Source organism: Acomys russatus, chromosome 3 (genome assembly GCF_903995435.1).
Source record: "Acomys russatus chromosome 3, mAcoRus1.1, whole genome shotgun sequence".
Lineage (NCBI taxonomy): Eukaryota > Metazoa > Chordata > Mammalia > Rodentia > Muridae > Acomys > Acomys russatus.
Window position 1 is genome coordinate 49497558 of NC_067139.1, and position 13225 is coordinate 49510782.

Consider the following 13225-nt stretch of genomic DNA (forward strand, 5'->3'; position numbering starts at 1 on the left):
TAATCTGTTGCATATGTGTGTGGGTAGGTGCCCACTTAGCACACTAAGCATGTGGTGGTCAGAAGCACTACTTGTGAACTGGTTCTCTTCTTTCACCATGTGAGTCCTGGGCATCAATTCATATCACAGTCTTGGTGGCTAGTGCCTTTACCCACTGAATCATCTCACTAGTCTGAGCCTTTTCTTGTGTAGCACTATATGCTCATAAATCCTAGGAATTAGGATATAGCCATCTTGAGCCTCCTGGGTGGACAAGGCTTAGAGAGTACGTCTGTAAAAAATAAAAAGCAGTCTCGACCTCAGATGAATGAATGAATGGATGAATGAATGACAGCACAATTCCTCTGAGTTGACAAGAGATCACCTGTGACTTTCTTTTAGCCTAGCAATTAGGATCTGTAGAAGAAATACTGTCTTGGCAAGTCAAAGAAGAATTAAACAGTGCTTCGACATGGAAGAAACAGAAGTTTGAAACACTTGGCAGGGAGAGTAACATTGGGGGTTTTGACAGAAATAAGACATTAGCCCATTCCTGCAGGCTCTTTGGCTGGCTCTCTTATCTAAAATAAGTGAAAGTGTCACTGTCACTCACATTTCTTCCAAGATGGGAGGTGTGATTTCTACATGGTGCCTACAGGCTTTGGATACGAAAAATCTAGGAATCTTACAGCAAAGCCTCCCCATAAGCACAAAATCTGTTTAGCACCATGTTCCTTTTATGAGGCATCATTTAAAATATCTGTGTTTGCAAATTAAAAGGCTTTCCTATCACTAATTAAAATATACTCATTAGCTTTTGGCAGGCAACTGCTGTTCTTAATTTGAGAAAACAGATCTAGAAGAAAGGTTTAGAAATATTTAAAGAGGAAAAACAGACTGCACCAAATGCGCAGATCCAGTGCCAGATTAACTGCGTTCGTGGCATGAGAGCACTGATTATGATTCAGCCCCATCATATTAGCAATAACATACTAATACTTTTTCAGGATTTTAGGCAGCCTGAGTTTGGTGGCTCTTTCCCACTCTCTTAAGGATATGATGGAGTCCTCTTTATCAAGGATCCTGGTGACTGACAACACGTTCCTGCCCAGCTGTTAATTAGGGGACATGCCCTGCTGCTAACTAGTTCACAGAGCGTCTGGCTTTAGAGGCCACTCTGTGAAGACCAGCACATCAAGTGAAGCAGGTCAGATGAGAGTTGTTTATCAGAATCCATTCTTCTGATGCCCCGCCACTCAGCAGAATGGCATGGAGGTCTGGTCCTCACATGTTTTCTGTGTGCTGGGGAAGCCTTGGCCCTACTTGATGAAACTGGATCTCCTGGTAGGAGCTGTCTCACAGTGTTCTTCCCCTGGAAGGTGTGTAGGATGGTATGTGGACAGCATGTACAGTAGAGCACAGCTGAGCCACGCTTTCTACCGTCAGGAGAGTTTACAGTATGACCTTTAGCTTAATACACTCTGCAGCACAGGAAGGACTAGACTTTTCATTGGGTTAGATCATCTGGAGTGGATGCTATGGTTATGGAACTCTCTCCTCTGGAATGCATTCGCCACCCTAAATACAGATTCACTGCATGTACATATCTGGTACTGTGTGATAATCAGTAGTAAGGATCACAGAGCCTCTGGGTACTAGACCTCTGCCATCCCACAGTAACTCTGCACCCCACCCACGTGTCTTAGTCAGTGTTCTATTGCTGTGAAGAGACACCATAACCAAGGTAACTTTTTATAAAGGAAAGCATTTAACTGGAGCTGGCTTACAGGTTCAGAGGTTTAGTCCATTTTCATCATGGAGTAGAACATGCCAGCACACAGGCAGACATGGTGCTGGAGAAGTAGCTAAGAGTTCTACATCTGGATCCATAGGCAGTGGGAAGAGAGAGACACTGGGCCTGGCTTGAGCTTTTGAAATTCCAAATCACACCTGCAGTAACACACATTCTCCAACAAGGCCACACCTCCTAATCCTTTTAAATACTGCCATTTCCTAGTGACCAAGCATTGAAATCTATTAGCCTTTGGGAGCCATTATTATTCAAACCACCACACTCTGAGAGCTTGGGACTCACTCTTCTCTTATGCCAGATGATTTTCTATTCACTTCATATTTATCTCTGTACTGATTAAGAAAAGACAAGACACTTTAACTCAAATATTACATAATCAGTGGCATGGGATAGTGAAGACTGTTGTAAATGCAGTCCAGATATCTGTAGTCTATAGAGTCTAGGTGAGTTCTCCTCTCTCCTCTCTCCGTCTCTGTCTCTGTCTCTCTCTCTCTCCCTGTCTCTGTCTGTCTGTCTGTCTCTCTCTCTCCCTCACTGTGTATTTATTTGTACATATTGGATATGTTCACATATAAATATGCACATATACATGCCTTGATATGCACATGGAGTTCAGAGGATAATGTGTAGGAGTCAGCTTTCTCCTTCCTCAATGTGGGTTCTGAAGATTGAACTCAAATCATCATCCTTAGATGCATGTGCTCTTACCTGCTGCCCCATCTTGTTGGTTTCTTCATCTATCCACTTATTACTACTGTGAACAAGAATCATATATGGCATCTAGTGTCAGGAACAGATCCAGCAGAAATTGTAGTACCTGTTTACTAATGCTGAGAGGATGCCATTTGGGTGATGAATGAAAAGAGCTTGGGAGAAATTAATAACAAATATCCAAAGAGCAAGTGTATACAGGTTATAAAAAGAACTAATTGAATTCTACCATGTATTGTAAAGAAAATACCAATTCCAGAGGCACCAACATTCTATATTGATGCTAACAAGATGGGGATGACAAGTTATAAGTTAGACAAAATAAGCAATATGATAAAAATCCATATACCTCACCACAAAAATCAGAATTGTAAACAAGACTTATGGGATTATTAGATTTTTCTAAATCTCTTAATATAATTAGTGATTCTTTATAGGCAGAAAGTTTTTTGCATATATAGACTGCTAAGTTTGTTCCTGATAACTCAGCATTAGCTTCACTTTATTACTTATGCAATTGCAATAGGTCATAGAAGTAGAAGCTATACATTATATATTACTCATATTTGGTCTTATACACATTTTCCACATCCATTAGCAAAAGGAAATTGACAAAGCTCAATTAGGAAATGTGTGAGAAACCTCAACATATCATGAAAAATATCATGTTAATGGAAAATGTTTAAAGAAAAAATTTTCTATCACTTAGCAGTAAGTCAAAGGAGAAAAAAGATCCAATGTGTTCTCTATACAACCAAACTTTATCACCTGCTGGCAGTAACACTAGGGGTACCAAAAGATGGCAGATGAATGTTTTTCATTTTGCAGCATTTGGAACAAAAAAGATATAGACATCATTTCATTGCCACATATTTAGCATTTCAATGGGCAACTGCTTTAAGTTCTAAAAAGGCTGATTGTATAATTACACAATTATTGGAAATAATGGCAAATATGGGGCTAAATGCATAAATTAAGATTGATAATGCTCCTACATATATATCCAATATGATAAAGCAATTCTTTACATATTGCAATATAAAGCATATTACTGCTACACTACACAATCCCACAGGACAAGCTGTTGTAGAAAGAGACAATCGTACCCTGAAAGAGATGCTTATTAAACAAAAGTAAAGAGTAAAATCACTCAGGGACAGATTAAATACTGCTTTGTTGACTTTAAATTTTCTTAATGTTGGTGAAAAAGGAGCAACAGCATCTGAGAGACACTTAGTTATCAAAGCAACTGAGGAACTAGTTCAACTAATATACTATAAGGATGTGTTGACATCAGAATGGAAACCCACAATAATTTTAAGATGAGAACTTGGTTATGTTTATGTATCTATAGGGAATGAAAAATATGTTTATCAATAAAATATAAATATTAGATCTGACCAAGGAAAACATCTTACCACCTGAGACATGAGTTTTTCACAAAGTAAATAGCCCAGATGATCTACTCTCACAGACTGTCTCAGTTACTGATTTCTTCAAAATATGCATGCAAATCAACTTCAAAAGGGCTGGCTCAAATGATAGAGACTGGACAGACCATACAGAGACTGGACAGAAAAAGGTATAGCTAGCTCTTCTGGGATTTTCATATGCAAATATCTTTGCCTCCAGACAAGTAATTTTAAGAACACAACTCCCCCATTCCCAAAATGTGGGATGGATGTTTTTGATTGTTCCATATGTTATAATATAATTGTTTGTTAACATCTAGGGTAGTTGGTTGTTATTGGTTGTGGTCAGGGAGGAAACAAAATAAAGTTTAAATCATGGATCTCTCTCCTCTATTTTTCATGTTCACTTATCTTTCTCTCTAATCTAATGATGGGGAAAAGGAGAGAGAAAAAAAATAATAATAAAATACAGAATCTACTAGTCTTAAATATTCTACTTTGGTATGGATTAATGTATACTGATAGAAATTTAAGGTTTTTTTGATTGACTATTCTTTGATATATTTTATATAAGCAGTTTATTTAAAATGTGATCTAAAGTTCTAGTTTTATAGTCCCCATAATTAGTTATATTGTGTGTAGATTGTTAATGTTAGAGAAAAAGACTATTATTTTTTTAAAACAGAAAGAGGAATATGAAGTGGAAGTTTCTGTTTTCTAGGAAACTCAGTTGTATGATGTGATGGTTTTCTGGAAATTGTCTGGTGAAATGGTATGTGAAGTTTTGCTGAAAGCAGACACATGAGAGAGTGTGTGATGTTTAGAAAGAACATAAATAGAACACCACAGACAGTGAGATGACACTTTTGCATTGTCACATTGTGCAACACTTCACTGGTCTTTGCCTCACAGAGAGAAATGCACCAGGGAGTTTCTGGTGGTACTCCAGCCTTGCCTGGCCACTTCTGCTGACTTGTGTTGCTGTTTGGTGGTTGTTACTGCACTGGGCTTCTGGTATTCTAACAATGAAGAGTGAAATCACCCCAAGGAACTACTTCTAAACAGGTGCATGATCTTTTCATATTAACCTTCTTTTCCCCCTACCTCTGGTTGATGAGTTAGAAGGGAGACAGAAGTGTTTAAGGATCCTAAAGCAGGTTTTGAAAAATATAAGCCTACAAGTAACAACGGACATACCAAAGTGGATGGGAAAGGGGTCAGAAAGCCTAAAGTCTACACGAAGAACTACAGGAAATTATGGAAAGCTGAGTGGAAGAAACAGTCTTCCCTAGGACGAATTATTTTCCAAGTGGTTATCCAATATCAAATGTCATCCCTGAAAGCATGCATACAAGCAATATGATACACTGAGCAGTGTGTATTTATTGACTTAAAATGTATATGTAACAACAATTAATAAAAAAAAGAGACTATGAATTTGAAAAAGAACAAGGAGAGGTTTGGGGAGCACTTGAGGAAAACGGAAGGGTAATACAAAATAGAAGAGTAAATGATGTAATTGTATTATAAATTTGAAAAATAAAAGAAATATTTTTAAATGAGTGTTTTGTTTGAGAACCTATCAAAACTTTAGGGGCTTGACATTCAATATAACAACTTCCTTGCTTTGCATATGCTCAAGACAATTAAAAACAAATGTCTGCATACAAACCTGAATATACTCATTGCTATGACAAATTTAATGAACAAGTTGCAGATATCAATTAGTCAAAAAAAAAAAAAAAAAAAAGAAATGAAGTTTTTCAGCATATTGCAAACAGATGAACCTTGAAACAATTATATCAAGTGAAAGATACATTCATTTTAGGGCACCCACTTCTTTCTTTCTGAAATTAGATGGGATGCTAGATCTTCAGCTGTGAATCTTACAAACTATTGACCTGGGCCCTCTATAAGTTAGTTTGTGTTGACGTAAAGTGGGTAAATGTGTTTGCTGCTTAGACTGACAACCTGAGGTTGATCCTAGAGTTCATGTGGTAGAAGGAGAGAACTGACTGCTAAAACATATTCTCTGATACTTACATGTGTGACATGGTACATGATAATTCACTAACATGTACATAGGAGATAGAGAGAGAGAGAGAGAGAGAGAGAGAGAGAGAGAGAGAAGAATAAATGTAACAATTTAAAGTTATGGTATATAATAGTGTCTCCATGAATTTAGTATTTAAATTATTAAAAATAAATGTTGCCTGTAAAAAACATGAAATACTTCAATTAAAAAAGTAAAATATATATGGCTACAATCCTCATTTAAAAGCTTTTTACTATGCCATCTGACTTGTGGTATTCTTCTCAGGAAAATCCTACAATTTAAACTTTAAAGTAGTAAAGTGAAAATAAACTGTTAAAATTTTGCTTTAGAAGAGGAAGGCATGTGTTTTTAAACCGATGATTTTAGTTAAATGGCAGCTCTTAAGATTGATTTACATTTACTTTCAGTCTTTATTTATTTTTGTAGTTTTGTTGTGAAAAGTCCTCCATAGACTTAAGTGTTTGAACACTTGGTCCCCACCTGGTGGTACTTTGAGGAAGTTGTATAATTTAGGAGGTGGATCATCACTGGTTGGAGAAAGTCACTGGGTTAGCCTCGTGGCTTTATTTATTGAAAGCAAACCACTTGTTTGCTTCAGGCTTTCCGAGTTCAGATTTATTACGGACAGCCACCTTTTTGCTCTGGCCACCCTGACTTCCCCACCATTACAGCTTGTATCCCCCAGGAATTATAAGCCTTTAAGTTGCTTCTTTAGGATATTTTTATCACAACAACAGGCAAAGAAACTAAGACAGACATAGGTAAAGAGAGGCAAGGAGCTTGCTGTGGTAAACGTAAAAATGTGGTTCTGGGGCCTTTAGAACTAGTTTGCAGGAACAATGTAGAAGAGTTTGGAAGAGTTTAGAACATCAGTTGGAAAACCTCTAGAATACCGGAAGAAGCAGAGCTAAGTGGGCCATTCTAATGGGAGCTTAGAAGACAAGAATGAAGAGAGAAATTCAGACATCGCGAAACTAGTTCCTGAGCTTCTAGATGGGGAACAAGGACTAAAATTTGCTACTGTCCATTCATATTATATTATGTTAAAGAGTTGTGCTCCATTCTGTCCATCTTACAAAATCTTGAGTGAATAATGATGGAATTTGTTTGGCAAACAAAACTATCGCTGTTAAAGCTATTAGTGTTATTAAGGAGAAATCCTCTTCTTTGCACTGGGACAGTAAAAAAAAGTATTCCAGCCAGGCATGGTGGTGTCCTCCTGTAATCCCAGCACTTAGGGAGGCAAAGGCTGAGTTCAAACCCAGCTTGTTCTAGAAAGTGAGTATAAGATGGCCAAGGCTACCCAGGATCAAGAAAACAAACAAACAAACAAACAAACAAAAACAAAAAGAAGTTTCCCAAGGACAGCAGCCCATCCATCCACCATAGTTTCCAGTTTGCGAAAATGGAACTTCATTTGAAAGAAGAAAGCATATATTGAGAATACCAAAGGGGTCTGGAAGCAACTGAGGAATACTTCCCCAGATTCAGTACACAGAGATTACTGTTAGGATTCAGGCTCAACCCTGAGGTGTAGGCAAGGCTTGACAGTATCACCCACATGGTCTTGGTTTCGAAGATCTTAAAGATGCAAGACTGAGGGGCTCATAAAATCTTTTACCACTTTTCCAGAGAGCTTCTAAAGGCAACCAAGGTGAGCAAGGTTGAAATCCCTGCAAGGAAGACCTAAGAGGTCACTGTGAAGATGAATTGTAAGGCACAGTGTAGATCCAGGCCATCTGTGACACAGGCAGAAGAGCTAAGAAGCAGGGATGCCTAAACCTTTTGGAACAGATGATTTACAGATGCTTGATATGGAGCTCAATCGTTTGGTGTTTGTCATGTGGATGTTAATCTTGCTTTGGTCCAATATTTTCTTGCAAAGCTGCCATTCCTTTATTTTGTAATGAGAGTCTATACTCTGGGCCATTGAATGTTAGAAGTATGTAATTTGGTTTTTGCCTTTATAGAACATTGTAATTAAATGATTGCCTTGTGCTGTAGTTTGAATAAGAATGCCCTTAAGCCGGGTGTGGTGGTGCACGCCTTTAATCCCAGCACCCGGGAGGCAGAGGCAGGCAGATCGCTGTGAGTTCAAGGCCAGCCTGGTCTACAAAGTGAGTCCAGGATGGCCAAGGCTACACAGAGAAACCCTGTCTCGAAAAACCAAAAAAAAAAAAAAAAAAAAAAAGAATGCCCATAATAGGTTCATGTATTTGAATGCTTAGTACTTGAGAATGATTAAGAGGTGTGGCCTTGTTGGAAGTTTGTCACTGGAGGTAGGCTGTGAGGTGTCAAAAGCCTGCACCAGACCCAGTGTCACTCTCTTCCTGAAGCCTGTAGATCTATATATGGACTCTCAGCTACTTCTCCAGCACCATGTCTGCCTGCATGCCTCCATGCTTCTGCCATGAAGATAATAAACTAAACCCTTGACACTGTAACCAAGACCCAATCAAATGCTTTCTCTTACAAGAATTTCTGTGGTCAAGGTGTCTCTTCACAGCAATGGAACAATAACTAAGAGAGAATTTGATCCCAGGAGTGGGATATTGCTGTGACAGATCTGACCATGTTGTTTAGGGGAGGAAGTTTGAACTAGAAAAGTCAATGGATGCTTTAAGCTGGGCCTAATGGACAGTACTGATGGTGATTTATACTGTGTGTGTGTGGGGGGGGGCAGTGATTTCAGTGGGGAAAATATTAGCAAGTGGCCTTTAGACTATTCTTGTGATGTTTTGGCAAAGAACATGGCAGGTTTTTTGCCCTTGTTCAAATTGGCAACTTTTGTATTAATGGCATTGGCAGAGGAGATTTCAAGGCACGCCAGTATTGACTGACTTATGTAGTTACTAGTGATCTTATGCAGATCGATAATAAAAAGGAGCATTTTGAGCAAAGAAAAATACAAAATGTACAGTTTGAGGAGAAAAGGAGCACCAGTAATTGTAATGGAGCTAAGTTCAGTACTTGGGGACATAAAAAGTTAAAGCCTGATGCTAAATGAAATAAGGTGAGAAGTGACTTCAGGAAAAGAGTCCACCTAGCTAAACTTCCAACTTGTGAAAAGGAACAATCCCACAAAAACTAAAACAAAACAAAACTTACACAGTGAAGGAAACCATAGAAAACAGAAAGCTAATGCAAATGTAATTGAAAAGGGGGTTAAGTTCCAGAACCATCAAGCAGTGGAGCTTGGCTGCTTTGGCCATATGGTTCTGGCTATAGAGTTAAGGATACAAGAAAGAGGGTGTGGATTCTCTCTCCTCAGCTATGGAATGGAACTGGGACCAGACATGTGTCAGGGGTATTCTTGCATGGAGTTCCAGAGAGTCCATTGCATGAGGCTGTGGATATGAAGTCTGGGTTTCATTAGAGATCCCAGGATGTTGGAGGTACCATAGTTGTGCGATATCTGCCAAGGAAAGCTGAGGACCAGTTGTAGAACCAGCCCAGGAGACAGAAGTGTGTTGCAGTCAACAAAGTTGAAAGGAGTTGGACATCTGAAGAGCACTTTGGCATTAGACATGGGGATGCAAGATTTGAAGTTTGCTTTGCTGTTTTTAGGTCTTGCTTTGGTCCAATATTTCCTCATTGTGAATAAGAATGACCCCATAGGCTCATCCATGCACCAAATTCATCAAACGCCCCCTTCAGATGCAGTGATGAAAAAAGACTACCATTTCAAAGTGGGAAGCACAATAACTTCAATCTTCTAAATTATCCTGTGGACTTTTATGTAGCTCATTAAATATTAATAAATATATAATAGGTAAATGAATAGCCAGTGAGCTAAGTTTGTTTTAGGAGGTCAAAGATAAAGTTGGTCCAATGGATTGCTAAGACTGGTACAGGCCTCAAGAAAACTAGAGATGGAGGGAATTAAGTCATGCCAAAAACAAACAAACAAAAACCCTCACCAAAAAACCATGCACATTCTATTCACCCACACATATACCACATACAGTTTCTCTTATACCAAGTGACACATATGCACATACCATAGATATATACACCTCAGATATACACTATACCTATATCATGCTTATACATATAGAACAAACTTATAACACACACACACACACACACATACACACACACACACACACACACACACACACACACACACACACATACACAGAGAGAGAGAGAGAGAGAGAGAGAGGGAGGGAGAGAGAGAGAGAGAGAGAGAGAGAGAGGGAGAGAGAGACAGAGAGAGAGAGACAGAGAGAGAGAGACAGAGAGAGAGAGACAGAGACAGAGAGAGAGAGAGAGAGAGAGAGAGAGAGAGAGAGAGAGAGAGAGAGAGAGAGAGAGAAACACACTACATATTATAACACATTTATGCACACAAACACACTCCCTTAGGTAAGAATGGCATCAGCTTTTGTGGACCACAGGGACGTAAGCACCAGAACATAGACTTTTGAGCCTACCAATTTCCAAAATGCAGTGGTTAGCTACTATGACTTGAAAATCATCAAAGTTAACCTTTGTTTATCTCTGTTTGCTAAAGAAATTTCCCAAAGAAAAATGACACATTGTGTCCATTCATTTCATAAGGTTTTATTTAGCACTTATACTAATGTCTGGGCTCTGTATGAAGCTGAGCATTTAGACAGCATGCAGTCCTTTCCTGTGAGGTTAGGACGCAGACATTATGGGCTTTGTGAACCTCAGCCTGAATATGCTTGTCTTGCATCTTATGACCAATAGTGGAACCGGAGAGTATTCCTTGCATGAGATCATTGAAAGCATATAAAGCCAATGTGATAAATATGAACTTGGCTTCAGAAATCAGACTTTGGCACCCTATTGGGACTCTAGGTGAGAGAAGTATGGGAGAATAGGGAAATAGAAGGATCCATAGGTTCCTAGAAACCTACAAGAAGAACATAATGGTTGGCAGATATGGACTCAGGGGGTCCTGCTCAAACTACTGCACCAACCAAGGACAATACATGCAGTAAAAATTGAACCTCTACTCAGATCTAGCCAATGGACAGGACATTATCCACAGTTGTGTGGAGACCGGGGACTGATTCTGACATGAACTCTGGTGCCCCATATTTGACCACTCCCCATGGTGGGCAAACCTAGTGGCACTCAGAGAAAGAATAGGCAGGCTACCAAGATGAGACTTGATAGGCTGTGACCACATGGTGGGGGAGCAGATCCCCTTCTGTCACAGACCTAGGGGAGAGGAATAGGATGAAAGGGAGCGAAGGAGGGATGGGAGGAGATAATTAAAGGGATAGCAATTGAGATGTAATATGAATAAATTAATAATAAATTTAAAAAATGTGTAATGGTTAAAAATGAATAAAAGGATCAAGTATAAATAAAAGAACACAAAGCCAAAGATAACGATCTGTCCTCTTCCCTCATGTCCACAAAAATCTGCAATTGTATAACTGACATCTCCTTGGAGTAAGGTTACTGTCACACATATTTTCACATTCTCACCATCTTCTTCACCTGGGACTTCCACAGCAGCCTGACACACTTGTTAATCCTTGGCAAACTCAGAGGAGGAAAGTCAGTTTCAACAGAGCCAAAGTGTTTGCTTTTATGTTATCTGTGGCTCTTGTCTGATTTTTATGTCTGTTCTGGTACTTGGAAGTGTCAACCCTTTTAGAATTGACATTTTGTATTCAACCCAAAAAAGCTTTCCCTGGTATTTTAAGACCTGCAGTTGCTTTATCCAATCCAGATTTTAGATAGATTTGTATTTTTAAAATTCACCTTCAGGCACTGACTGCACATACCTGAGGTTGGCCTCATCTAATACAACTTTTCTCTCTCACAAAGGGCTTCGCAGTCACCCAAGACTCTACTCAGCTCCTGGCATGGGGGAAGGTTCTAGAGACAAAGTGTTTTCTGGTCTTTTCCCAAAGATGCTTTCCAGTGCACCTTGCCTCTTTGGAATACTTTGCTCATTGGTAGTGGGCCCTTCAGTGTGTGTTTATAAATGCTTATGGCAGGGTGTTGAGGTGCTGTCCCTCTAACTGGTCATCTCTCCCCTGAGACTGCAGCTAATGCATAAATTGATATACTTTGTCATTCAAGTCAATGCCTAGTTTGTTTCCTGATACATAAATGTATGTATAAGGTGAATCTCCATACATCTTTACCAGTTGCTTCTTCAAGAGCAAGCTCATTGAAATTTGCATGATAACTTAGAATGCAATCTGGTACAATGCTCAAATATAAAGCATATTTTCACACTAGTATAGGACTACAACCTCATTGATGACCAAAAAACTTGATTTTTTTCATTAAAAAATTAATTTATTATAATGTATTCATATTACATCCTGGTTTTTATCCCCTTTCTTATATCTTCCCATCCCTACCCTCTCTCCTACTTCCTCCCTATGCATACCTCCCCTAAACCTCTGACAAAAGGTGACCTCCTTCCCCACCATAAAACGACAGTCTATCAGGTATATCTTGATAAGACCAGCTAGGGCTTGTTTTTAAATGAGAATAATTTTAATAATTCTTGGGCTCAAATTTTTTAGAAAGTGGTATATGTTGTTTTTATTACTTCTATAAGGATTTTCTTATCTTGAAAAGTTCTAATCTACTTGCTCCACAAACATGTATATGTAAAAGCTATTTTCACTGCATGTATATTTCTTAAAGCACTGCTTGCCCTTAGGTCTACCACAGTTAACCTCATTTTATATTGGAGTTCATCCTTTCCTTCTGAAAAATCTGTCATTTGGGATGCTATATGTTAGGGTAAGAGGTCTAAAATTGCTTTGCTGATTTTTCAGGGTCCTGCCAGGACTAATGATGACATCATGAAGGGATGACTGAAAAGGCAGAAAGAGAAGGCATACTAAGACATTTCTGTCACTCGTGGATCAGCCTTCACCCGGGATCTAAGACAGTTCACATAATTTACTACTATAGCTAAGTTGTGTTGCATTTCTCATTTGAAGAAAAGAGGGAAAACATATCCTTATAGACATAATGCTTGCAGAATGTCATGGTAAGAATTAGTCAAGACGTAGTATTCAGAGTTTTAAATAACCCTGTTGACTGCTGATTTGATTGGAATTGAGGTAATGCCATGTTAGGCAAGTTATCAGGACATGGGCGTAGAGGGAACTTTTCATGCTGGAGTCTAGTTGAAGGAGCTTCTCCCCAGTTGAGGACCAAGAATTTCAGCAGTATTTGCTGTGAAGATTGCTTTTAGAGAGACAGTACTCATTTTATATAGAGATATTTTCAAATAAGAATGCT